Source organism: Macaca thibetana, chromosome 9 (assembly GCF_024542745.1).
Source record: "Macaca thibetana thibetana isolate TM-01 chromosome 9, ASM2454274v1, whole genome shotgun sequence".
NCBI classification, from domain to species: Eukaryota; Metazoa; Chordata; class Mammalia; order Primates; family Cercopithecidae; genus Macaca; species Macaca thibetana.
The window spans coordinates 69,550,120-69,576,508 of NC_065586.1; positions in this window are offsets into that span (position 1 = coordinate 69,550,120).

The following is a 26,389-nucleotide window of genomic DNA, read 5'->3' on the forward strand; positions in this document are numbered from 1 at the left end:
TACTGGGTACATAACGAAATGAAGGCAGAAATAAAGATGTTCTTTGAAACCAATGAGAACAAAGATACAACATACCAGAATCTCTGGGACACATTTAAAGCAGTGTGTAGAGGGAAATTTATAGCACTAAATGCCCACAAGAGAAAGCTGGAAAGATCTAAAATGGACACCCTAACATCACAATTAAAAGAACTAGAGAAGCAAGAGCAAACACATTCAAAAGCCAGCAGAAGGCAAGAAATAAGTAAGATCAGAGCAGAACTGAAGGAGATAGAGACACAAAAAACCCTCCAAAAAACCAATGAATCCAGGAGCTGGTTTTTTGAAAAGATCAACAAAATTGATAGACTACTAGCAAGACTAATAAAGAAGAAAAGAGAGAAGAATCAAATAGATGCAATAAAAAATGATAAAGGGGATATCATCACCAACCCCACAGAAATACAAACTACCATCAAAAAATACTATAAACACCTCTAGAAAACCTAGAAGAAATGGATAATTTCCTGGACACTTACACTCTCCCAAGACTAAACCAGGAAGAAGTTGAATCCCTGAACAGACCAATAGCAGGCTCTGAAATTGAGGCAATAATTAATAGCATACCAACCAAAAAAAGTTCAGGACCAGATGGATTCACAGCTGAATTCTACCAGAGGTACAAGGAGGAGCTGGTACCATTCCTTCTGAAACTACTCCAATCAATAGAAAAAGAGGGAATCCTCCCTAATTCATTTTACGAGGCCAACATCAACCTGATACCAAAGCCTGACAGAGACACAACAAAGAAAGAGAATTTTAGATCAATATCCCTGATGAACATCAATGCAAAAATCCTCAATAAAGTACTGACAAACCGAATCCAGCAGCACATCAAAAAGCTTACCCACCATGATCAAGTGGGCTTCATCCCTGGGATGCAAGGCTGGTTCAACATACACAAATCAATAAACGTAATCCAGCATATAAACAGAACCAAAGACAAAAACCACATGATTATCTCAATAGATGCAGAAAAAGCCTTTGACAAAATTCAACAGCCCTTCATGCTAAAAACTCTCCATAAATTCGGTATTGATGGAACGTACCTCAAAATAATAAGAGCTCTTTATGACAAACCCACAGCCAATATCATACTGAATGGGCAAAACTGGAAGCATTCCCTTTGAAAACTGGCACAAGACAGGGATGCCCTCTCTCACCACTCCTATTCAACATAGTGTTGGAAGTTCTGGCTAGGGCAATCAGGCAAGAGAAAGAAATCAAGGGTATTCAGTTAGGAAAAGAAGAAGTCAAATTGTCCCTGTTTGCAGATGACATGATTGTATATTTAGAAAACCCCATTGTCTCAGCCCAAAATCTCCTTAAGCTGATAAGCAACTTCAGCAAAGTCTCAGGATACAAAATCAATGTGCAAAAATCACAAGCATTCTTATATTCCAATAACAGACAGAGAGCCAAATCATGAGGGAACTCCCATTCACAATTGCTTCAAAGAGAATAAAATACCTAGGAATCCAACTTACAAGGGATATGAAGGACCTCTTCAAGGAGAGCTACAAACCACTGCTCAACGAAATAAAAGAGGACACAAACAAATGGAAGAACATTCCATGCTCATGGATAGGAAGAATCAATATCGTGAAAATACTGCCCAAGGTAATTTATAGATTCAATGCCATCCCCATTAAGCTACCAATGACTTTCCTCACAGAATTGGAAAAAACTGCTTTAAAGTTCATATGCAACCAAAAAAGACCCCGCATTGCCAATACAATCCTAAGCCAAAAGAACAAAGCTGCAGTCATCATGCTACCTGAATTCAAACTATACTATAAGGCTACAGTAACCAAAACAGCATGGTACTGGTACCAAAACAGAGATATAGACCAATGGAACAGAACAGAGCCCTCAGAAATAATAACACACATCTACAGCCATCTGATCTTTGACAAACCTGACAAAAACAAGAAATGGGGAAAGGATTCCCTATTTCATAAATGGTGCTGGAAAAATTGGCTAAGTAGAAAGCTGAAACTGGATCCTTTCCTTACTCCTTCTACGAAAATTAATTCAAGGTGGATTAGAGACTTAAATGTTAGACTTAAAACCATAAAAACCCTAGAAGAAAACCTAGGTAATATCATCCAGGACATAGGCATGGGCAAGGACTTCATGTCTAAAACACCAAAAGCAACGGCAACAAAAGCCAAAATTGACTAATGGGATCTCATTAAACTAAAGAGCTTCTGCACAGAAAAAGAAACTACCATCAGAGTGAACAGGCAACCTACAGAATGGGAGAAAATTTTTGCAATTCACTCATCTAACAAAGGGGTAATATCCAGAACCTGTAAAGAACTCAATCAAATTTACAAGAAAAAAACAACCCCATCAAAAAGTGGGCAGAGGATATGAACAGACACTTCTCAAAAGAAGACATTCATGCAGCCAACAGACACATGAAAAAATGCTCATCATCACTCACCATCAGAGAAATGCAAATCAAAACCAAAATGAGATACCATCTCACACCAGTTAGAATGGCAATCATTAAAAAATCAGGAAACAACAGGTGCTGGAGAGGATGTGGAGAAATAGGAACACTTTTACACTGTTGGTGGGACTGTAAACTAGTTCAACCATTGTGGAAAACAGTGTGGCAATTCCTCAAGAATCTAGAACTAGAAATACCATTTGACCCAGCCATCCCATTAGTGGGGATATACCCAAAGGATTATAAGTCATGCTGCTATAAAGACACATGCACACGTATGTTTATTGTGGCACTATTCACAATACCAAAGACTTGGAATTAACCCAAATGTCCATCAATGACAGCCTGGATTAAGAAAATGTGGCACATATACACCATGGAATACTATGCAGCCATAAAAAAGGATGAGTTCGTGTCCTTTGTAGGGACGTGGATGCAGCTGGAAACATCATTCTCAGCAAACTATCACAAGAACAGAAAACCAAATACGGCATGTTCTCACTCATAGGTGGGAATTGAACAATGAGATCACTTGGACACAGGAAGCAGAGCATCACACACTGGGTCCTATTGTGCGGAGGGGGTAGGGGGGAGGGAGAGCATTAGGAGATATACCTAATGTAAATGATGAATTAATGGGTGCAGCACACCAACATGGCACATGTATACATATGTACATGCACGTTGTGTGTATGTACCCTAGAACTTAAAGTATTTAAAAAAAAAAAAAAAGTTAAAACCTAAAAAAAAAAAAAGAATGATGCTACAAACTGCGTGTCAATTCTTCACACAAATGTATCAGGGCCACTCTAAATTTGGTGGTAAACATTCAGGGTCTTATAAATTTTTGTACCCTAAATTCATTTCTGCCTTTATGGGGTTTTTTTTCATATGATCAGTTTCTTCTGTGTTCATTTTTTCATTTATGTATTTTGTACTTAGTTTTATCTTGACTTATTATTTATGTTAAAAAGACTAATCTTTTCTAGAACAAGTCGATAATAAATAGGGAAACACTATTTAAAAGTTATGAGACTATAATTAGTTGTGGTATGTAAACACTGGGGAGTAAGTAAATCTTTTTGATCATGGGAGTTACAGGACTTACACAGTTGAAGTAGTTTTTGCCATATGGCCAATGCACACTGCCGAGATAGACTCATGATAGGAATAGAAGTTATGAAATGACTGCAGCAGGTGATGAGCCAATGGAGAATAATAAAAGATTGAAAGAGGTCACACCAAGGAAGAATCTGCTACACATGGTGACAGCACACTAAGTATACAGAGAACTAGTTTATATTAACTATCAGGTCTTGGCCAAGTTATTAAATCCCTCAAAACGTCTTGTTTTCTCATCTGCAAAATGTAAATAACCAATACTTACATTAAAGAATTTTTCTGAGGATTAAATGAGATAGTACATGTAAACTGTTTAGCATAGTGTCTTTCATATAGTAAATGTGAAATAAGTGTTACTTAGTTTTAGAATATAGATAAAGGAAAATAATTAAAGATAACTTCCAGGATTTGAGCTGGGTGACTGAGGAAATGGTGATGTAAGTGATAACATTAGATAGTTGTTCTGGGAAAGAAAAAATTAGTATTAGGTTAGGTTAGTACTTTTAATGGCATTTAAAGTAATGGCAAAACTGCAATTAATTTTGCACCAATCAGCCGGGCATGGTGGCTCATACCTGTAATCCCAGCATTTTGGGAAGCCGTGGAGGGCGGATCACCTGAGGTCAGGAGTTTGAAACCAGCCTGGCCAACATGGCAAAACCCCGCCTCTACTAAAAATACAAAAAAATTAACTGGGCATGGTGGTGTATGCCTACAATCCCAGCTACTCGGGAGGCTGAAGCAAGAGAATAACTTGAACCTTGGAGGCGGAGATTGCACTGAGCCAAGATTGCGCCACTGCACTCCAGCTTGGGTGACAGAGTCAGACTCTGTCTCAAAAAAAAAGGAAAAATTGGCACCAATCAAATACTATATCAAGAAGAGTCAGCATATTCCCACATGCTTCCTATCTGCCTTAATGTAAAAGCTGCATAACGTCCATTTCCATTGCTTCCTCTTTCACTAGCACCAGCCCACTTGGATGCATCTGCCTGCTTTATTTACGTGCTGTTTACTACTTCTTCCTGATTATTATTGAAAATTGAAAATGTTAACTAAACCTCTCCCCTGTGGCTTACCACCAGACACCTTTTCCCAAATGGGGGTATGCCACAATTTATTGTGAATCTTTTACTTTTCTCCTCTCCAATCAGTTTCCAGAATCATAATTGGCTTTTTAAGCAAAACAAAAGGAACTAATTCACGGAGTACATTATAATCACATCTGCCACATCTACAAATGGCAATTGATATTCATTAGCTGTAAATCCCCAAATCAGAAAAACCAAAAGGGATTAAAGGGTGGATTAAAAGGAGTTTATGGCGGAAAAAGTCTAGACTATTCTGTACCCTTTAAGTGGTGGAATGAGGTGGGAAATAGGCCCCTAACCCCCAAGGCAAGTCAATTAAAGTTTTCATCACATGACATAACCAAAGGTCTTTATTTTTAACATATTGAATATCTTATTTCCTTTGTTTTCAATTTTGTCCTAAATTATTTGAAATTTTTCTTAGAAGGTTTTTATTTTTCTTATTTCCAATAGTATTTTCCAGTAAAAGATATTTGCTTAAATTAGAAATCATAAAATAACATCCAGGATTTATGAACTGAGGTATATGCTCTTTTCTGAAGAGAGTACATGCAACCACAGAGATCTTCCTGTTGCCATAGCTTTGGGAGGAAGAGATGTAGAATCCACATACAATAGCATAAGAGAAAAGTGACCTTTAGGACAAAAGTATATGGGGTACAGTTGCAAGCTCACATTTTATTAGTTCTTACCTGCCCCTAGGGATAGTTGTGGCCCCAGAACTGCAGAGTAAGTTAAATAGCCAAGGTGGAAATAAATGGCCATTTTATTCCTCCACTAGATGTGGAATCCTCTGACCAGGTTCCCCTGTGGGCACATGGGCCAGCAATCCTGTCCTCTTCTCACATTCACAGGGTCCATAGCTTTAACTTCTCATGTTCATCACTGGGAGGTAGTCTGGTGTCAAGTATAGGCTCCATTGCTTACAGACTCTCCAAGCCTCAGCTTCCTCACTTTCAAGAAGAGAGTAATACCTACTTGGCAATATGGTTCAAAAGTCTCAGTAAAATCACTGGTATCAGTCATATCCTAAGGAGGGTGATGGCAAATGCCAAAGATGAGAAGTTGGTTACCTGCTCACATCAGAGAATATCTGGTTTTATAAAATAAAAAAAAAAAAGCTTTAATTTTTTTAAGTCCTGAGTTTTAATGCCTAATATTTTAGAGTTTCAGGCCACCTGCCACAAGAAAAGACTGCAACTTAGGCAGAAAGCTAAAGAGAACTGATGAAATTTTTAAATGAGTCATGGATTCCATAGCCGGTGCTATCTACCTTTGTGTTAGTCTAATGAGCACCTAATGACTCCGTATAACTCAGCCAGGGAGAAAGTAAGGAGGGTAGGCAATTCCTTATACTGTCAACCTAGGTTTTAAGGCTAAAGTAGAAACTTCAAATGAAAAAAAATATTTCTTTCCAGAACCATCGAACAATCATTTGGTTCAGTGTCTTTTCAAAGGAAGGCAATTGAGTTGAACTTCCTTTAGGACATTCTGCTGCAGAAAAAAAAAAAAAAAAGACATCTTTGAAACTTCGTGCAATGAGCTTTATCAGTCAACTTAAGGAAGCTGATTTAGCAAAACCAGCTGCAAGAAACTAAATACATTCAGAAATCAGGCTCTACTTCTACATATATTCCCTGAAATCTTGGTCCCTCTCTCACTGTAGCCCCCACTCTGTTCCTCTGCAATATCATCTGGAAGAGTCGGAAAACTAAACAGAGTTTATAAATCTTTGTACTTCAGATGAAGCTCACTTAAGTTTCTGAATCCCATCTGTTACATATTCAACACTTCCCTTAACTTCCCTTTAAGCATTTTGATGCTGTTGTATTACAAAAGTGACCTTCCAGGTACAGGAAAATAGTACCTCTGAGTTAGTAATCACCTGTTACATTGCCTCTAAAATGGCCATGAGGCTGTATAGATTAAGAGAAGATGCACTCCCCTGCCCCATTAAAATCACTACTGTCCCCCTGAACGTGGTTATACTCCCAGGAAAGAGGAATTACAAAGACTTGACCCCTTCCTGACCATCCCAGAGTGAAAAATGACAACTATTCAATGGGGGGGGGTGGAAGGGACATTAAAAATGAGCCTATTTCTCTCCTTCTCATAGAATACACTGAAGCAAAAATAAATCTGGGGAGGGGCAGGTCTTGCTGACAGCAAAGATTTCTGACATTTGAAGAAAGAATTCTCTTCACAGAATGGAGCTACAAAGTAGATCAAAAGCATAGTCTCAATTCTAGCTCTAACAACATAAAGACCATTACAATAAATCATTTCCCCATGGAAGGATCTCTGGTATATATGAAGCTGTCAGAAGTCTCCCTTATACACATAAAGGGTACTACATTATATACTCAAAAAAAGAGTGCTATAAAACTAACTCGAGAATGGGAAAGATAAATGAACACCTACAACAGAGGTTGGGCAATTCCTAAATAGCAAAGGTCAGGAAAAATTCCTGGAGTAGGACTTTGATGCATTTCTATTCTCTTCAAGACTGAGTGTGTCCCAGTAACACCCATCAATAAATGTCTGCTGGTTTTATAACCAGCTCACTTTTGCTGATTTCAGTTTCCATCAGTTTTTCAGATAGAATAGCAACTTGTCACAGCTCCATAGGATAAAACTATGAAGACTTTTTTGTTTTGGTGATGGTAGCTCTTTATCTATTTATTTATTTTCAGTGTTCCATGGTTGCTATGAGCATCTCCTTTCTGATTGGTGTATTCAATTTCTGTTCTGCTAAGAATGGTCTCACTTCATAAATCTGTAATTAAAGAAACCACTGATGAATGTGGCAACCCCAAAGTTGAGGTGTATTTCTGACATGGGTCATATCTCTGCTCCTTTTGCCAAATGATATTGAAATATTCATGGCAAATTAGCATAAGGCACATCCTGTTTTAAGAGGAAATGTTGCAGAACAATATCTATAACTGATGCATAAAATATAAGTTTTCTATTTTCACATGAAAAAGCAAACCCACATATATCAAGGGTTTATTACTTGAGATTCAAGTCAATAAAATTTTCCCTGTTATATCTAGAACATAACAATTAAGTGTTCTCTGGTTTAAATACTTTGTCTTTAACCTTGTATACAATATTCCATAAAGTTTTTTGTCATATAATTTTGGAAGACTGGATGTGAAAAAGGAGATGCTAAAGGAGTCTTCATCTGCAGGTGGTTTTTTCTCCCCTGGTGTTGATCTGGGGCAGAAGATCACACACACTAGAGTTATGCTTTAGGTGGTATATTTTGCCTCTGTATATATTGTGAACATAAATGGTGTGTAATGGTCAAAAAGTAGAAGAGAATACTTTATTTAATTTCTTCCTAAGATACAGTAGTTGAGCTAAAGACAACTAAACCCACACTGCACCATGACTGACTGAGTCTTAGAGGAAGCAAATCACGGTAAGAAAAAATTCTTACTTCTGGTGTTAACTGTTTTGGGGGAGAGAGATTGGCTAGCGGGAAGCATATTCAGCTTCATTAGACAGATATTTGGGGAGAGGCTTGGCAGCGGTGCTCTAGCCAATTGTGCACATCTCTTCCCAACTCCAAGTTTGATGACTGTCAAGTTGGGTGCTTGATATCAATTATAGCAGGAGTATTCACCCCACAGAAATCAGCAAACACTACACAGTGCTACCCTTCTTCACTCTTGTCCCATGCATCACCACCACCACCACCCAAGTCAGCTGGTAAACATTTACCAGCACACTACTGATTGGGAGTGACTATAAATAATCTCATGTCAAGTCACAGAATGGGGCTTCCATGTAGGGTTTTCATTTATCCTATCAGGGTGGTGGTGACCTGAGTACAACTCTACTACCAAGATCCAGGTCCAAATTAAGAAAGGAGTTTGCACAGCCATATTAGGAGCCATTAACATCATGTCTGCTATATCTAGTGTGACCATGTGATGGTAAATTGGTACCCAAGAGAGTGGGGTGCTACTATAAAGATACCCAAAGATGTGGAAACAACTTTGGAACTGGGTAACAGGCAGAGGTTGGAACAGTTGGGAGGGTTCAGAAGAAGATAGGAAAATGTGGGCACATTTGGAACTTCATAGAGACTTGGAGGGCTCAGAAGACAGGACGATGTGGGAAAGTTTGGAACTTCCTAGAGACTTGTTGAATGGTTTTGACCAAAATGCTGATAGCGATATGGACAATGAAGTCCAGGCTGAGGTGGTCTCAGATGGAGATAAGGAACTTGTTGGAAACTGGAGTAAATGTCACTCTTGCTATGCGTTAGCAAAAAGACTTGCAACATTTTGCCCCTGCCCTACAGATCTGTGAAACTTTGACCTCGAGAGAGATGATTTAGGGTATCTGGTGGAAGAAATCATCCGGTGACAAAGTGTTCAAGAGGAGGCAGAGCATAAAACTTTGGAAAATTTGCAGCCTCACAATGCAACAGAAAATAAAAACCATTTTCTGGGGAGAAATTCAAGCCCACTGCAGAAATTTGCATAAGTAACAAGGGGCTGAATGTTAATCACCAAGATGATGGAAAAAATGTCTCCAGGCCATGTCAGAGACCTTCACGGCAGTCCCTCTCATCACAGGCCTGGAGGCCTCAAAAGGAAAAATGCTTTCATGGATCAGGCCCAGGGTCCCCTGCTCTGTGCAGCCTTGGGATACAAAGCCCTGTGTCCCAGATGCTTCAGCTCCAGCCATGGCTAAAAGGGGGCAAGGTACAGTTCAGGCCATTGCTTCAGAGGGTGCAAGCCCCAAGCCTCAGCAGCTTCCATGTGGTGTTGGTCCTGTGGATGCACAGAAGACAAGAATTGAGATTCGGGAACCTCTGCCTAGATTTCAGCTCCTTCTTAACTTGTAGTTCTTATAATCCCCACATGTCATGGGTGGGACCTGATGGGAGGTAATGGAATCATGGGGGTGGTTACCTCCATGCTATTCTCATTATATGAGTGAGTTCTCAAGAGATCTGATGGTTTTATAAAGTGCTTTTCCTCACCTTCACTCAGCACTTCTCCTTGCTGTCACCATGTAAAGAAGGATGTGTTTGCTTCCCCTTCCACCATGATTGTAAGTTTCCTGAGGCCTCCCTTGTCCTGAGGAACTGTGAATCAATTAAACCTCCTTCTTTTATGAATTACCCAATCTCGGGTATTTCCTCATAGCTGCATGAGAATGGACTAATACAGACCATATGCCCATTTCCCTGAGACATTTTCCAGTTTATGTCTATTTCCTGTCTGGTTTGTCATTTGTACCAGTTTTCATTTTGTAATAATAAAAGTATCATTCTTAACAGTTGTATGTTTTGGAAAAGGTGAAAGACATGTGATAGATTTCCACTTTTTACTTCCAGCTTCTGCCATATTCTGCTATACTGTGTGAGACACATGTGCAGTAGAGCAGAATGCTCACTCTAATGCATGAGGAAATCTCAATAATTATTTAAGACATAGATTTTTAAAACTCATAGTCACTTTAATACTTGGTTAGATCTGAAAGATGACAGTGATAACTCATTTCATTTTCTGACCCTTTGCAGACAGTCCCTTTGCGGAACACAGGCAGAGTGCCTACTGATAACACAAAGTGTGCTCTGCCACTAGCACCCAGAGATTAGTACCTTGTTGCAGCCACAGGTGTAGGGGGAGAAGCATCTAATGCTACTGCTGGCCAGTGGGTGGACAAGTCCCATGACTTGTGCTAAAATCTGCAAGCTACACAAAGGTGCGAGGTGTGGAGACGGAGGGCTCAATGGCAAATGTGAGAAATTATAGCTTAGATATATAAAAAAAATACACATAAAAATTGAGACTAAGCTGTCCTGTTGTAGAGGATATACACCCAGTAGTAAAACTGCTAGACTATATGGTAGTTCTATTTTTAAATTTTGAGGAACCTCCATACTGTTTTCTATAATTGCCATACTAATTTAAATTCTCACCAACAGTGCATAGGATTTCTTTTTCTCCAAATCCTCACCAACATTTGTTATCTTTTGTCTTTTTGATAATAGTCATTCTAACTCATATGAGGTGATATCTCATTGTGGTTTTAACTTGCATTTCCCTGATAATTAGTGAGGTTGAACACTTTTTCATACACCTATTGGCCATCTGTATGTCTTCTTTTGAGCAATGTCTCTTCAGATCCTTTGCCCATTTTTAAAATTAGGTTATTTATTTTCTTGCTATCGAGTTGTTTGAGTTCCTTATATATTTTTGCTGTTAATCCCTTATAAGAAATATGATTTGCAAATATTTCCTCCCAGTTGGAAGTTTGTCTCTTCACTCTCTTTATTGTTTCCTTTACTATGCAGAAGCTTTTTAGTTTGACATATTCCAATTTGTCTATTTTCACTTTTGTTGTCTGTGCATTTGGGGTCACATCCAAAAACTTATTGCCCAGACCAAAGTCATGGAGCTTTTATCCTATGTTTTCTTATAGCAGTTTTAGAGTTTCAGGCCTTAAATTTAAGTCTTTAATTGATGTTGAGCTAATTTTTGTATATGTTGTGAGATAAGGGTCCAATTTCATTCTTGCATATGTGGATATTCAGTTGTCACAGCACCATTTATTTAAAGATTGTCCTTTCCCAATTGTGTGTTCAGAGCAACTTTATTGAAGATCAATTGGCTGTAAATGCATGGATTTATTTCTGCGTTCCCTGTCCATCTCCATTTTTCTATTTGTCTTTTTTTATGCCAGTGCCATGCTGTTTTGCTTACTCTAGCTTTGTGGTATATTTTGACATCAGGTAGTTGATGCCTCTAGCTTTGTTCTTTTTGCTCAAGATTGCTTTGGCTATTTGGGTTCTTTTATAGTTCCATACAAATTTTAGGAATTTTCTTTCTATTTCTGTAAAAAATGCCATTGAAATTTTAATAGGAATTTCACTGAATCTGTAGATCACTTTGAGTAATATGGCCAGTTGAACAACATTAATTCTTTTAATTCATGAACATAGAATACCTTTTTATTTTTGTGTCTTCAATTTCTTTCATCAATGTTCTACAGTTCTCAGTGTGTTGATCTTTTACCTCCTTCATTAAACTTATTCCTAAGTAATTTTTATGCTACTGTAAATGGGATGGGTTTTTCTTTCTTTTTTGAAATTATTTATTTATTTTTAAATTTACATTCTTTTCTTTTCTTTTCCTTTCCTCTTCCTCTCCCCACTATCTTTCCCAGCCTCTGATAACTACTATTCTACTCTCTATCTTCATGATACTCACTTTTTTACCTTCCGTATATGAAATCATGTGATATTTGTTTTTCTGTGCTTGGTTTATTGCACTTAATATTAATGGCTTCCAGTTTCATGCATGTTGCTGCAAATGACAGGATTTCACTCTTTTCATGACTCGATAACATTCTGTTGTGTGTATACACCACATTTTCTTTATCCATTCCTTCATTGTTGGGCGCTTAGGTTGATTCCATATTATGGATATTATGAATAGTACCAAAATGAACATGGGAGTGCAGATGTCTCTTTGATATATTTATTTTCCTTCTTTCAGTGTATACCTAGTAGTGAGATTACTGGGTCATATAGTAGTTCTATTTTCAGTTTTTTAAGGAATCTCCATGCTCTTCTCCATAGTGGCTGTACTAATTTACATTCCCACCAACAGTATATGAGTGTCCCCTTTCTGCACATCCTCACCAGCATCTGTTATTCTCTGACTTTTTGATACAGGCCATCTTAACTGGGGTGAGATAATATCTCATCATGGCATTGATTTGCATTTCTCTGATGAGTAGTTATATTGAGTATTTTGTTGTTGTTGTTAACCTGTTGGCCATTTGTATGGCTTCCTTTGAAAAGTGTTTGTTCAGATCTTTTGCCCATTTTTTAATCAGATTGTTTGTTTTTGCCACTAAGTCGTTTGAGTTCGCTGTATATTCTGGTTACTAATTCCTTGTCAGATGGACAGTTCGCACATATTTTCTCTCATTCTGTAGGTTGTGTCTTCAGTTTATTGATTGTTTCCTTTGCTGTGCAGAAGCTTTTTAGCTTGCTATAACCCCATTTGTCTATTTTTGCTTTGGTTGCCTGTGCCTTTGAGTTCTGTCTTACAGAACATAGAAGTCTTTGCCTACACTAGTGTCCTAAAGTGCTTCCCAATGTTTCCTTCTACTAGTTTCATATATTCAGGTCTTAGATTTAAGTCTTTAATTCATTTTGAATTGAGTGTTGTGAGAGATAAGGTCTAGTTTCATTCCTCTGCATATAGTTATCCAGTTTTCCCATTTACTGAAATGACTGTCCTTTCCCCATTGTATGTTCTTGGCACCACTGTTGAGGATAAATTGGCTACAAATGCATGGATTTATTTCTGGGTTCTCTATCATGTTCCACTGGAATATGCATCTGTTTTCATACCAGTGTCATGTTATTTTGCTTATTACAGCTTTGTAATAAATTTTAAAGTCAGGTACTGTGATGCTTTCAGATTTGTTCTTTTTGCTCAGGATTGCTTTAACTATTTGGGATCTTTTGTGGTTTCATATAAATTTTACGATTTTTTTCTATTTGTGTGAAGAATGTCACTGGTATTTTGATAGGGATTGCACCGAATCTTTAAATTGCCTTGGGTGATTTTGGCCTTTTAACGCTATTAATTCTTCCAATCCCTGAACATTGAATATCTTTCTAGTTTTTGTGTCCTCTTCAACTGCTTTAATTCCTTTTGTTAGAGTTTTGTAGATTTCCTTGTATAGATCTTTCACTTATTTAGTTATATGGATTTCCAAGTGTTTCATATTCTTTGCAGCTATTGTAAATGGGATTGCTTTCTCTATTTTTTTCAGATTATTTGTTATTGGCATATATAAATGCTACTAATTTTTGTGTGTTGATTTTGTATTCTGTAATTTTACTAAATTTATCAGTTCTAATAGCTTTTTGATGAGTCTTTAGGTTTTTCCAAATATAAGATCATGTTTTCTGTAAACAAGGCTAATTTGATTTTTTCATTTCCAACTCGGATGCTCTTTATTTCTTTCTCTTGATTAATTGCTCTGGTCAGAACTTCCAGTATTATGTTAAATAACAGTTGTGAACATGGGCATCTTTGTCTTGTTTCAGTCCTTAGAGAAAAGTCCTTCAATTTTTTTCTGTACAGTACAATGTTAGCTATAGGTTTGTCACATATACTTTATTATTTTGAGGTATTTCCTTCTATATCCATTTTAATAAGGGTTTTATCATAAACGATGTTGAATTTTATTGAATGCAGTTTATGTTCTTGATTCTGTTAATGTCATTTATCATGTTTATAGAGTTGCGTACATTGAACCATTCTTGCATCTCTGGGATGAAACCCATTTGATCATGGTGAATGGTCTTCTTAATATGCTGTTGAATTTGGTTTGCTAGTATTCTGCTGAGAATTTTTACATCTATGTTCATCAATGATATTGGCCTGGGGTTTCCTTTTTTGTTATGTCTTTGTCTGGTTTCACTATTAGGTTAGTAATGGCCTCATAAAATGAATCTGGAAGTATTCCCTACTAGAAGAAATGGATAAATTCCTGGACACAACAACCTACCAAGATTGAACCAGGAAGAAATAGAAAATCTCAACAAACCAAAAACAACTAATGGAACCAAGCCATAATAAAACATCTCCCAACAAAGAAAGGTTCAGGACCTGATGGTTTCACTATTTAATTCTAAGAAACATTAAAGGAGAACTAATACCAATTCTATTCAAACTATGCAAAAAAAATTGAAGAGTAAAGAATACTTCTAGATTCATTTTATGAGGCCAGTACTAACCTAATAGTAAAACCAGACAGACATAACAAAAAAGAAAACCACAGGCCAATATCACTGATGAACATAGATGTAAAAATTCTCATCAAAATACTAGCAAAAGTATCTGTAAAGTTAAAAATACTTAGGTTAAACTTTCTACACATTTAAATACCAAAAAATCAGTGAAAGTGTGCACCATTTAGTTGAATTTGCTATTGTTTTACCAAATACCTTAGCATCTATAGAGAAATTATTTTATTTTATTGATGGAAAATATTATACTCTACCAAGAAGATCAATTGAAAAAAGCAACAATTGCCAACTTATTACCATAAGACACAACTTTAAAGAAGATGAAAGGCAATTTGTTTAAAATAATCTTAAAAATAAGACTATATTAAAAAAAATTCTTCAGAAAAATTCCAGTGACACAGTACTAGAGAAAAACAGCTAAGAAACTGATGAACATATACGAATATATACCAGGAAGAATTATACTGCTTGTATTGTTTTTAAATATTCAGCTCTTTGAATATTAAGTTTTTTATTTTGCTTTACAATTCACAATTATGTGACATATTTTTTAATAGATCTTTTAAATAGCTTTTGAATGGATCGGTTGTATAAATTCACCAACAAAATAAAACAATCCAATGGTCAGCAAATATTTTTGGAGAATATAATTTTAAATGATTTTTATCATCTCTTTCATTTTCTAAAGCCTCCCAGTTTGGATGATAAATTATATGGTCACTCTAGCCCTGGCCCATCGTAGAAAAATAATAATCTCTATTCTAGGACCAACTGCAGGAGAAGAGAGAACTCGGCAACTAGTGTCACTTCCATTTTTTCCTTTTGACCTGTGCTAATAGTTAGAGGATTTGTTTTCTGGCCTCATAAAATGAATCTGGATTTGTTTTCATTTTAAGCATCCAGTAAGCCTATGGGTGGGCCAAGGAAAACTGTAATAAACTCAAAGTAAATTATCAACGCACTTTATAGAAACCATTCAGCAACAACATCCAATATATTTATTGTATCAATCCTCATGTAAAGATTTACTTTTACTCTTTTATCATTTTATTTTCCTTCATGAAAGATAGAACAACTATCTGTTTGACCAAAAATTTTTTCTTTCCAAACTCCTACCCTCACATCTTATAAGATTAAGTATGTAGTGATAAAGTAGCCAGTGGCTTTGTTTATTTTGAATAACTGCTTGATTCGATGACAAAGAGAAGACAGCTAATTAGCCATGGTCGTTTTCTGCTTTAATATTGCCCAATCAACCAGGGAAAGAATGATTCCCATTGAAAACTCAAGAGTTCTGAGTTTGAGTCCAAAGTTTGAGCAAACTATCTATTATGTATTGAATTGTGTTCCCCCAGAAAGACAGGTTAAAGTCCTCACTCATAGTTCCTCACAATGTGAAAACATTATTTGGAAATGGGATCTTTGTAGATGTAGTTAGGTAAGTTATGAAGTCTTACTAGGCTAGGGTGGGCCCTTAATACAATATGAGTAGTAGCCTTATGAGATGAGGGAAATCTGGACAGAGACACAGGAAGGAAGAACAACACATAAAGACACAGGCAAGATTGGGGTGATGCAGCTACAAGCCAGGGAATGCCAAGGATGACCAGCCACTACCAGAAGCCAGGAGAGGGGCCTGGAACAGATTTGCCCTCAGAGACATTAAAAGGAACCTACTCTATTGATAATTTGATTTAGGACTTCTGGAACTGACAGACAATGAATTTCTTTTGTTTTAAGCCACTCTGTTTATGACACTTTGTTACTGCAGCCTAAAAAACTAGTACACTCTCTAATCCCTGTAACCGTCAGTTTCCTCCTGTGGACAAGGAATGCACTAGTAACATCCACTCTCAAGTTTATAGTGAAAACGAGAGTAATTGATGTTTAGGAAAGCACTCTGTGAACTGTAGAGCACTAAACCCATGACACAGATGCCTTGGAAGGGAGAGAAGCATCCACAATTCCCCTCCCCTGAGATTTTCCCAGGAACACCCCCAGCCACCTGTCCCAAGAAGGCAAATCAGATTTTCTCTCTTATGAAAAAGGAGTTGATACCAAAGCTCTGATCATTCTGTGTAGGGCACCTGACCTGAAGGACAGCCACCTTTTTCACTGCACTGAGAGCAAGGGGAGAGAGTCTGCAGGAAGAAAGGGATGAAGCAGAAGCCCAAGAAACGCAGAGACATTAGGCCACACAGCCCCAAAGAAAGACTCACAGGATGTCTGCATGGTTCCTTCAGGCTTTCTCATTCTTGCTTCACACCCTTTCCTCCAGACTGTAAGCACCTTGCACCTACATCATTTCCTGTACTCCTGTCACTGGGAGGATGTCAATATGAACTTAAATTATAAATACATATAATGGCACTAAAATGATAGAATATAAGAGATAAGAGGTGAGAAAAAGGGTGGGAGGGTGTGGTGGGGGAGAGAGAGAGACTGAAAGACTCAGGCTTAGCTTACTTTTTTTGACAGTTCAATATAAATCATGCAAACTCTGGGCTACACCCCAACTGAAAGGCTACAAGAGCTATAATTACTGCATATTAATGACATCACTCCAATTGATTTTGAAAAGAAAATCGCTATGTGACATTTGCTAACATTATTTAGTATTTCTGAGACCTCAATTTTTATCCCCTATAATGGTTGAACAAACTCTATCAGTGGTTCATAAAACTAGGGATGCTGGAGGTATAGGGGTCGTTGATATTTTCGCATTTTGAAAGTAATTCATTAAATAATTTAATAATTTAAAACTTTTATTTGTCATCAACCCTTACAAGCCCACTAGAAAAAGTTTCTTTGTGTTAAGCTATTCTTTTTGGTAACAAGTTAGATCAGCAACTCTGCATGCATTTGGTTAATTCGTCCAATGATTTTTTGATAGATTTAAAGCTTTCTAATCAGAGAGTTCTGGATAGCAATGGGTATCTCTCATAAGGAAACAGCTAGAAACCAAAGAAAGTGGTTTTGAAGCTCCTTTTTGACTGTAATAGTCCAGGAGTCTTGAACAATTGGAGGTGGAGCAAGATGGCCAAAAAGAATACTCCAGTGATCATTCCCCACAGAAACATTCTTTTGAACACGTACCCATGCCGGAAGGTACCTTCACAAGAGCTAAGGAAACCAGGTCAGAGATCTCAGTGCCTGGTTTTAGCACAGTAATAAGAAAAGACACATTGAAGAGGGTAGGAAGGACAGAGTCTCACTGCCTGCTTCACCCTTCCCTAATTTCAAGCCTGGAAGCTTGGAGAGAGGTATTGCTTGCTTCAAGGAGGGAGAGTGGAGTGAGTGCAGGAGTTTGACGTGAAGCACGGTACCGGGCAGAATCCCAGGCCCCATCCCAGGCCAGGGCCCGCAGATGGAGCGTCTGGACCCTCCCGGGTGCCAGGCCTTGGTCCTGGTGGGATGGGCTCATGGTCGGCCTGCACCACTGAGGGCGTCTCCAGGGGCTTCGGCCACAAGGGAACCAGAGGCAGGCAGGCCGGGGATGTGCCAGTCCAAGCCAAGCACTGTGGGTGCGACCCAGCTTAACGTCAGCCTTGGTGGCCACGGTGCTGCGTCCACCATCCCGCCCCCAAACCTGGGCAGCTCAGTGCAAACAGCGACCCCGTCCGCTGAAGGGGAAAGCGCTCAGTGCAGGACTTCGTCTTAGAACTCCAGGCTTGAAATTAGGGACTTCGTCTTAGAACTCTTAGAGCACTGGCCCCCACGAGCCACCGTGAAACCCGACATTGGCTGTGTGGCAGAACCAGATAACCCCAGGCCAGGCCAGAGCCTGTGGACCGAGTCACTCGGGGGACCCGCGCCCGATGTGGCGGCCTCGTGCTCTGGGCCGCCTCGGCGCCAGCTGCCTCGGTGGCAGGCAGGCCACAGCCGCGTGGGCCTCAGGAGTAGCCCTGTGCTGGGCTGGCCTCGGAGGCTGCGGACTCCGGGTGTGACCCAGCGTCGGTCAGCCGTGGTGGCCGCGGCGCTGCCGTCCCATCCCTCCCCCAACCCCAGGCCGCCGGGCACAAAGAGAGGCAGCGTCTGCTTGGGGAAAGGAGAGAGAAGTAGACTCAAGAAGTTACCTTGGATCCCAGTGCTGGGCCCACCACAGTGAGGCCCAGAGCTAGGCAGAACCCTCCAGCGCCGGAATGGAGCATCTCGACCCGCCCCAGCCCACGGCGGAAACTCCCCGAAGCTTTTTAGGTCCCTCAGAAACAGGGTCACAGGAACACCTGGGCTCAGAGCGCCCTCTAGTGCTGAAAATGTGGCAACACACAAACCAGGGACTTGTGGCAAACTTGGGCTTATGGTGCCATCTAGTGCTGAAACAGCGGCAGTGACAGAGGCTCAGAGACGGTAACAAAAGGCTTAGAGGCTCTGGAAGGTTCAGCGCCTCTTCAAGGCTCGGAGACGGTAACAGAAGGCTTAGAGGTTCTGGAAGGGTGGGGACAAACTCAGTTTTTGCAGACTGGAAATAAATACCTAGTCTTTCGATACACAGACTTATCACATGCCCACAAGCGTCAATAATAACATTCAGGGAACCACAACCTCATCAAACGGACAGAATAAGGCACCAGGTGCTATATGAACAGGTGCCCGACATCACTCATCAGGGAAATGCAAATCAAAACTGCAGTGAGATATCACCTCACTCCAGTCAGAGTGGCTACTGTCAAAAAATCAAAAGATGAGTGTTGACAAAGATGTGGAGAAACGGGAACTCTTACACACTCCTAGTGAAAATGCAAATTCGCACAGCCATTACAGAAACCAGTATGGTGGTTCCTCAAAATTAAAAATAGAACTACCATATGATCCAGCAATCCCACTGCTGGGTATATATCCAAAGGAAATGAAATCAGTATGTAGAAGAGATAGGTGCACTCCCATGTTCATTGCAGCACTATTCACAATAGCCAAAATATGGAATCAACTTAAATATCTATCAATACCTGAATTGATAAAGAAAATATAGCGTGTATATACACAATGAAATGCCATTCAGCCATAAAAAAGAATAAAATCCTGTCATTTGTGGCAACATGGATGAACCTGGGAGACATGACGTTAAGTGAAATAACTAGCCACAGAAAGACAAATATCTCATGATCTCACTCATATGTGGAATCTAACACATTGTTCTCATAGAAGTAGAGAGTAGAATAGTGGTTACCAAAGGATGGGGAGTGGTGCGTGAGGAGATGAGAGACTGTAGTGAGATAGGAGGAATGCGTTCTGGTGGTCTATTGCAAAGCAGGATGACTAAACAATGGCATATTGTATATTTTAAAATAGCTAGAAGCTATAATCCCACTTTGGGAGGCCAAGGCAGGTGGATCACCTGAGGTTAGGAGTTCGAGACCAGCCTGGCCAACATGGTGAAACCCCGTCTATACTAAAAATACAAAAATTAGTCCAGCATGGTGGCAGGCACCTGTAATCCTAGCTACTCAGGAGGCTGAGGCATGAGAATCTCTTGAACCCTGAAGGTGGAGGTTGCAGTGAGCCAAGATTGCCCCACTGCACTCCAGCCTGGGCGACAGAGTGAGACTTTGTCTCAAAAAAAAAAAAAAGCTAGAAGAGGGATTTATGAGTGTTCTCATCTCCAAGACATAATGTTTGAGGTGATGGATATGCTAATTACTCTGATTTAATCAGTTCACAGTATATACATCTATTGAAACATCATGCTGTACCCCATAAATATGTACAGTTATGTCAATTATAAACTTTAAAAAAATAAATTGCCCATCTTAAATTTCTAGAATTTGCGGAAATAACTCATTTTTTAAAAAATACGAAAAAAACCCAATCCTTTAAATAACACAAAGATGACAAAGGAAAGGTAAAGCTTTTCAGCTTCCAATTTTCTCTGATATATAAAAGTGACAATTCCAAAAACAAACAAAAAACATCCTGTTCTTCAATCAGGAGTATCTGGGTGAATTCCAAGTTTCCAAAAATAAAATAACTAAATTTCACTGATTTTATTTGATCAGTCAAAGCCAGATAAATAAAACTTCTCTCAAGTCAGGACTTTCAGTTTGTTTTCTTCTGTTTTTACCCTGTAGTAACTAGGCAGAAAAACCCTATCCCATTGCCAAGGATCACCCAGATCTCAAGAAATCAATTCTCTGGAAACTCCTCATAAATCATTTGCTTCCCAAACAGCAATGGGGCTGTGAAATTGAAAACGCTAAAAAGTACATTATGGAAGTAAAAGTTTCTTTAAAAGCCTTCACGCTTAGTGGAGGCCACATGCACCTTAGGCAACGCCAGCAGAGCAGCAGGAGGGGAAACAGCCGGCATTATTGAAAGGCACGTGGAAACCATAAAAGCCGCAAGTAGAGGAGGAATTCTAGAATCAGTACACATGGAGGAGGGCCAACAAGGTGCAGGGCTGTGGGCAGTACCACTCAAGTGCCTACAACCCACAGCTGAAGAAAAAAAAAAAAGCTCATACAACACAAGGTGATTATGACCAATGAGTTGTACCAACTGGGAACTTGGTAGAAGCAACGGCCTACACCTTGATTAGTTTCATGTTCTCTGGGGAGCCCTAGCACAGTGTTAGGCACGGAATTTGCTTAATCATCCATACCAAGTCAAAGGGAATTTTTAAAGGAACATACCTAACTTATGTAATTTAACTGGGTTTTGAAATGGGAACCTATACAGAATCACATAAGTTTAATGAAATCCTTGAAGAGCCTGTACCTCCAGCCTCAAATCCTTTCAAGGAATGAAAGGGGAGCAAATCTGGAGTAGATAGGAGTACCATTTGGTTTGGAGTCACATGCACAAAGATCCTGAACTTAAGCCATTTGATGGTATCGCCAAATAAACTTATACACATATGGCCACAATATACTCTAGCAGACAGAGTAAAGACAGTCATCCTACAACCCTTACTGAAGTGCATATGAGTAATAGTTTTATAAATACTCTAATTCTCTTATGATTAACCAAAGGAGTTAAAAGCAATTATATGTAAACGTTTATATTGCCATAACTGTAAGCCGCCTTAGTCATTTTAAAATTTTTAAATACACCATTAGACTCAAAAAATCGTGATGGCTCTGTGAGGAGTTTCTCAAAGTGAGGAGAATCATGAAATGAGATCTGCCCAGGCCAGATCTCATTACATGGGCCAAGCATCGAACACACCTAAGCAAAATGTACACGGAAGGAACCACAGCTTTTCCACTGAACTCCAGGGCTTTGCACAGTGCCAGTCACACAGCCACTTTGAAGGCTGAGCACGTCCACATGTCTGTAGCCTCCTTCTGAGAAAAGCAGCCATGGGAAATGATTTCTGCCAAGGTCATCATGCTGTATTCTGTGAGACCCACTATCACGGCCAAGGCTGATTGGTCAAGAGGTTGGTGCCTGAGCCAAGCCACCTGCCAAAAACCAGCAGGCCTCAGGAGTAGCCTGACAGGACAGCCTTGACGGGCGGGAGGCTCTGTGCTGGACAGGAAGTGACTAAACCAATGACATTCTCAAGGAGCTTCAATACTTCCAAGAGTCAGAAATCAAGAGAATGATATGGAAGCCAAAGTCACAGAGAGAAAACTCAACATAAGGAGGTCATAAAACAGCAGAAACCACAAGTCACAGAGAAGAGTGGAAACAGAAGACACTCAGTAGCAGGAAAGCCACAATCCCTAGAGAGACTGAGGAAGGATACGCTTATTCAGGGCTATGACTGAGTCTTGAAGACAGGAATAAAAGTGGATTTAAATTTGGTTGCCCTTGTGAAGATCCTACAGTCAAATAAGGCCACACTGCAAAGTAGTGGGGTTTAGGACTTCAACATATGGATTTTTAGGTGGCAAAATTCAACCCATAACAGTGTCCAACAGTCATTGTGACTGGCATCCTTATCGAAGGGGGAAATTTGGAGACAGGGCGCTCACAGGAAGAACGGCCCATTAAGATAAAGGCAAAGATTGGGGTGATGCACCTATAAGCCAAGGAAGCCTCCAAATTGCCAGCAAACTACCAGAAGTTGTGGAGGACCACAGAGCAAATTCTCTCTTTCACAATCCTCAGAAGGAAACAACCCCATTGACACTTTGATCTCAGACTTCTAGCCTGCAGAACTGAGAGACGATAAATGTCTGTTACTTCCCCAGTTTATGATACATGGTTAAAACAGCCCTAGCAAAATAACCCAGGCACGGAGCGCTACTGTTGAGTGAGAAACATCTGCTCTGTTCCTTGAGGCTGACTATTTGGCTACTGAAAGGCTTTCTGTCTTCTCTCCCGCTCATGTATCCCCACAATAACTCCCATAACCTTAGACAACCCGAGCCTGTCTGCTCCCTGGAACCTGAAAGAACTTCAGTAAGTCAATTGGAGTGCAGCAGTGTTGGGGAATGAGTAAATGAAGCAGTTGGAAGCAAAGAAGCTGCTGCTTTGGGACCCGCAAATCAGAGGATCAGGAAATGTGAAACAACTTTCCTGACAGCTTCAGGGAGTGGCATCCAGCCAGAAACGGCTTGGCAGAGCTGGAGGAGGATAGCAGGTGAGCCTGGGAAACCTACATCCTGGCAAGCTTCCTGCTGGGGGAAGGGATCTGGTCTCCCAGCCACTTGTTGTTCCTATCCAAGCCACTCTCTCCAATAGAACAGTTCCTGAAGGCACTAATAGCGATCAATTATCTCTATTATTCAGGGTCTGCAATGCAGCAAATATTTCCGAAGCCAGCCTAATCTCTTAGCAAAGCCCCTTCACTCCCCTAAACAGCTGTTTTTAATGGTGGACCAGGGAACACATCATGCAAGCACTTTCTGGGTTCTTTTAGCCTTCGTCCTTCCCCTAAAGCTCATTTTCCCACAGCCTGCATTCACTGGATGCCTGGTGTGAGGAAAGAACTGGCACATGTCCTGATTCAGCCATCTGTGCCTCCTCTCCCCACCAAAGTGAAAATGCATTCAAACTAAATTATTTTGAAAGCACATTCTCTCCATTCAAGTTCTACTTCAAGACCTCACAACAGAGGGCACCTCCACGATCTCATTCCTGGCAGCACTTGAATGGGGGCGGCTGAACAATACACTCTCAGTACTTGCTCAGAAAGAAAGACAAGGCTTGGGATGAAAACAGGTGAAAGCTCTTCCGAGATTTAGAGAGACAGGACCCAGTGCCGAATTGCTTTCCAGGCGGTCAAGCTGCATTGCTCATTACGTGGAGAGAATGGGATGATTCCAAACCAGCTCTGGACAAAGTGGCAAGTGAACATGTGCTTTAATTACTGCTTATTCAATGTTTAAATTACACGTTTTTATATTTAGGCCAGTGTTAATTTATTTTGCCTTTTTATACCTTTACATTAAATAAGCTTTCCAAAAGGCTTTAAGGGGAACAAATATTTTTGACCATTTTCTTTATGCCAGACCACATGATGGGCTCACAGTTTATCTCATTTTATCTTCACAACATCCCTGTGTAATGAGTACTTTTATCTTCATTTTAAGGAATAGTAGTAATCCAGCTCAGAAAGGTTAGTTAAGTCATCTAGGACACACAGCAAATAGGCAGAAGAAGCAACACTTGAACCTAAGTTTTTACCATTATACCCTTCTAGAGATAAATAGAGGGTGACTTTTAGTATCAGAGAAGAGATTATTTGGATGCAGTGATTAAAACATCTCCTTTATTACTGATTCTTTATATTTCTGAGATAAATCACTTAGTACCACTGTCAGACACAGTGTGAGAATCAACCATTTCTAGCATAATTATACATCAGTACTTATTGATCCCTAATTAACATAAATTCTATTTTAGGATTGTGGCCAGTGAGGCTTGGAATGGTTCTTTAGGAATCCTGTAGTCCCACAGAAACCACATTTTAGACTAAAATTTGGACTAGAAGTATTCCTCTACAATGTCTAAATAGCAGTTACAATTTTTGTTTTGCTCAATTGAGAAGAGTTAATTATAAAAATAGAATCAAAATGTAGTGGTGTTTTTTGTTGTTGTTGTTTTTTTTTTTTCTGAGACAGAGTTCTGCTCTGTCATCGAGGCTGGAGTGCAGTGGCACAATCTCGGCTCACTGCAATCTCCGCCTCCCCAGGTTCAAGCAATTCTCCTGCCTCAGCTTCCCGAGTAGCTGGGATTACAGGCACGTGCCACCATGCCCGGCTAACTTTTGTATTTGTAGTAGAGACGGGGTTTCACCATGTTAAGACAGGCTGGTCTCAAACTCCTGACCTTGTGATCCGCCTGCCTCAGCCTCCCAAAGTGCTGGGATTACAGGCGTGAGCCACTGCAACCAGCCAGTGGTGCTTTTAAATGAATTAATCACATTTATTGACCACAATAGATCTACAAACATTTTTTAAATTTGTGGTACTTGTGGACAAAGGCATATTACTTATTTCATCTACAGCAATGACTGGTTCATACGTAGATTCAGATGCCTTAGAAAAACTCCTCAGGACCTCCAAGAGACTTTTGCCGCTAGGTTAGGAAGCCCCAGTCCAGGCCAGCCACATAAATGGAGACAGAGAAGCCCAAAGGAGAAAAATTTGTGCCCAAGGTCAAGCAGTAGCAAAGCCAACACTAAATTCTAAATTTCCTGACTTGCATTTCAGTGCTTTTTCCAACCTGGAAACAGCCCATTCAGTCAACAACTCACCTCCAGTGCCTTTTCCTAAAGCATTTACAGTCAGAAGAACAAATTCAAGTATGCAAAAATACAACTTTATTTTTCTAAAACAGAAATGCAGTGTGTTCCTTGAATCCTTTTTCCGTCAAGGGTAAAAATGTGAATCATGATCAGTTCTGAGAGTTTGCTCAGTCAGTTCAGGACTCCCCTCTTCTGTAGGAGTTGCATCTGGTGCGGGCTGGGGACAGAGGAGATTACACAGTGTCAGGACGTTTGAGGTGTCTGGGCTTTGAGTGTCATCCATCCACACTGCCATCCCTGAGCTGTAACTCATCAGCTGAGTCCCAGGATGTCGTTATCCTTCTACTGTGCCTCCACTGAGGCTGACATCTGTGTTCCCCGCCTGGTCCCTGGCCATACTGCTCATACCAAATTTCAGTCTTCCTTCCCTTCTCCCAGCCTTGAGGACTCCCAGGGTCCCCTGATTTTCCCTCAGCTCTCCTAGGCCCCTCTCCAGGTCAGGGCGAATATTTGACTGTTCTCTCATGCCTTTCTCTCACTATTATCTCTGCCTTGGGTTCCAAAATTATATTTTGAAACTCAAGGGCAAGAAAAGACTCACTTATAGTCATTCTTTTTCTTATAGTCATTCTTTCCGTGGCCTCCCTTCCCTAAAGTGTAAGAAAGACATGCAACTGTGAAAATGCACTGGTTAATACTTCAAGTCATTGTCATTCTACATTTTGCTTTGCAATAACTAAAGTAATTACAACTGGGTTAGTATCACTATCAAAATTTCTTCCATTTAAGTCACTAACATATTTTACATAAATCACCCCCCGTAATATAACTGACATAATTTCTGGCCAAAAACAAAACAAAAATCATGGATGATATCCAAGAGAAATGTATAAGCTCTGCAGGAAAAAAAAAAAAAAAAGCAAAATGAGTATCCCAGTTTCCCTCACTAGAGAAGAGAATGAGACTCATATAGCTGTGAAGTGAGATGGCCACGCATCAGTTAAGGCGTGAACATGCACGGAATAATAAGTACTCTCCAACTCATTTAAGTTGCAGCTTAAACTGTCTGACTTAATTGTCTCTAAAAGTTCCACTTGCCCAATATTCTTCCTCTTTCTCTCTGGCATGGCCTGAAATAGTCACCATCAGTGAACTGGGAAATGAGGTCTAGTCATTGCTTCCAGAAGAAACCTCCCTCCCCACCCCCCAGCTAAATGACATCAAGTCCAGATGTCAACAGA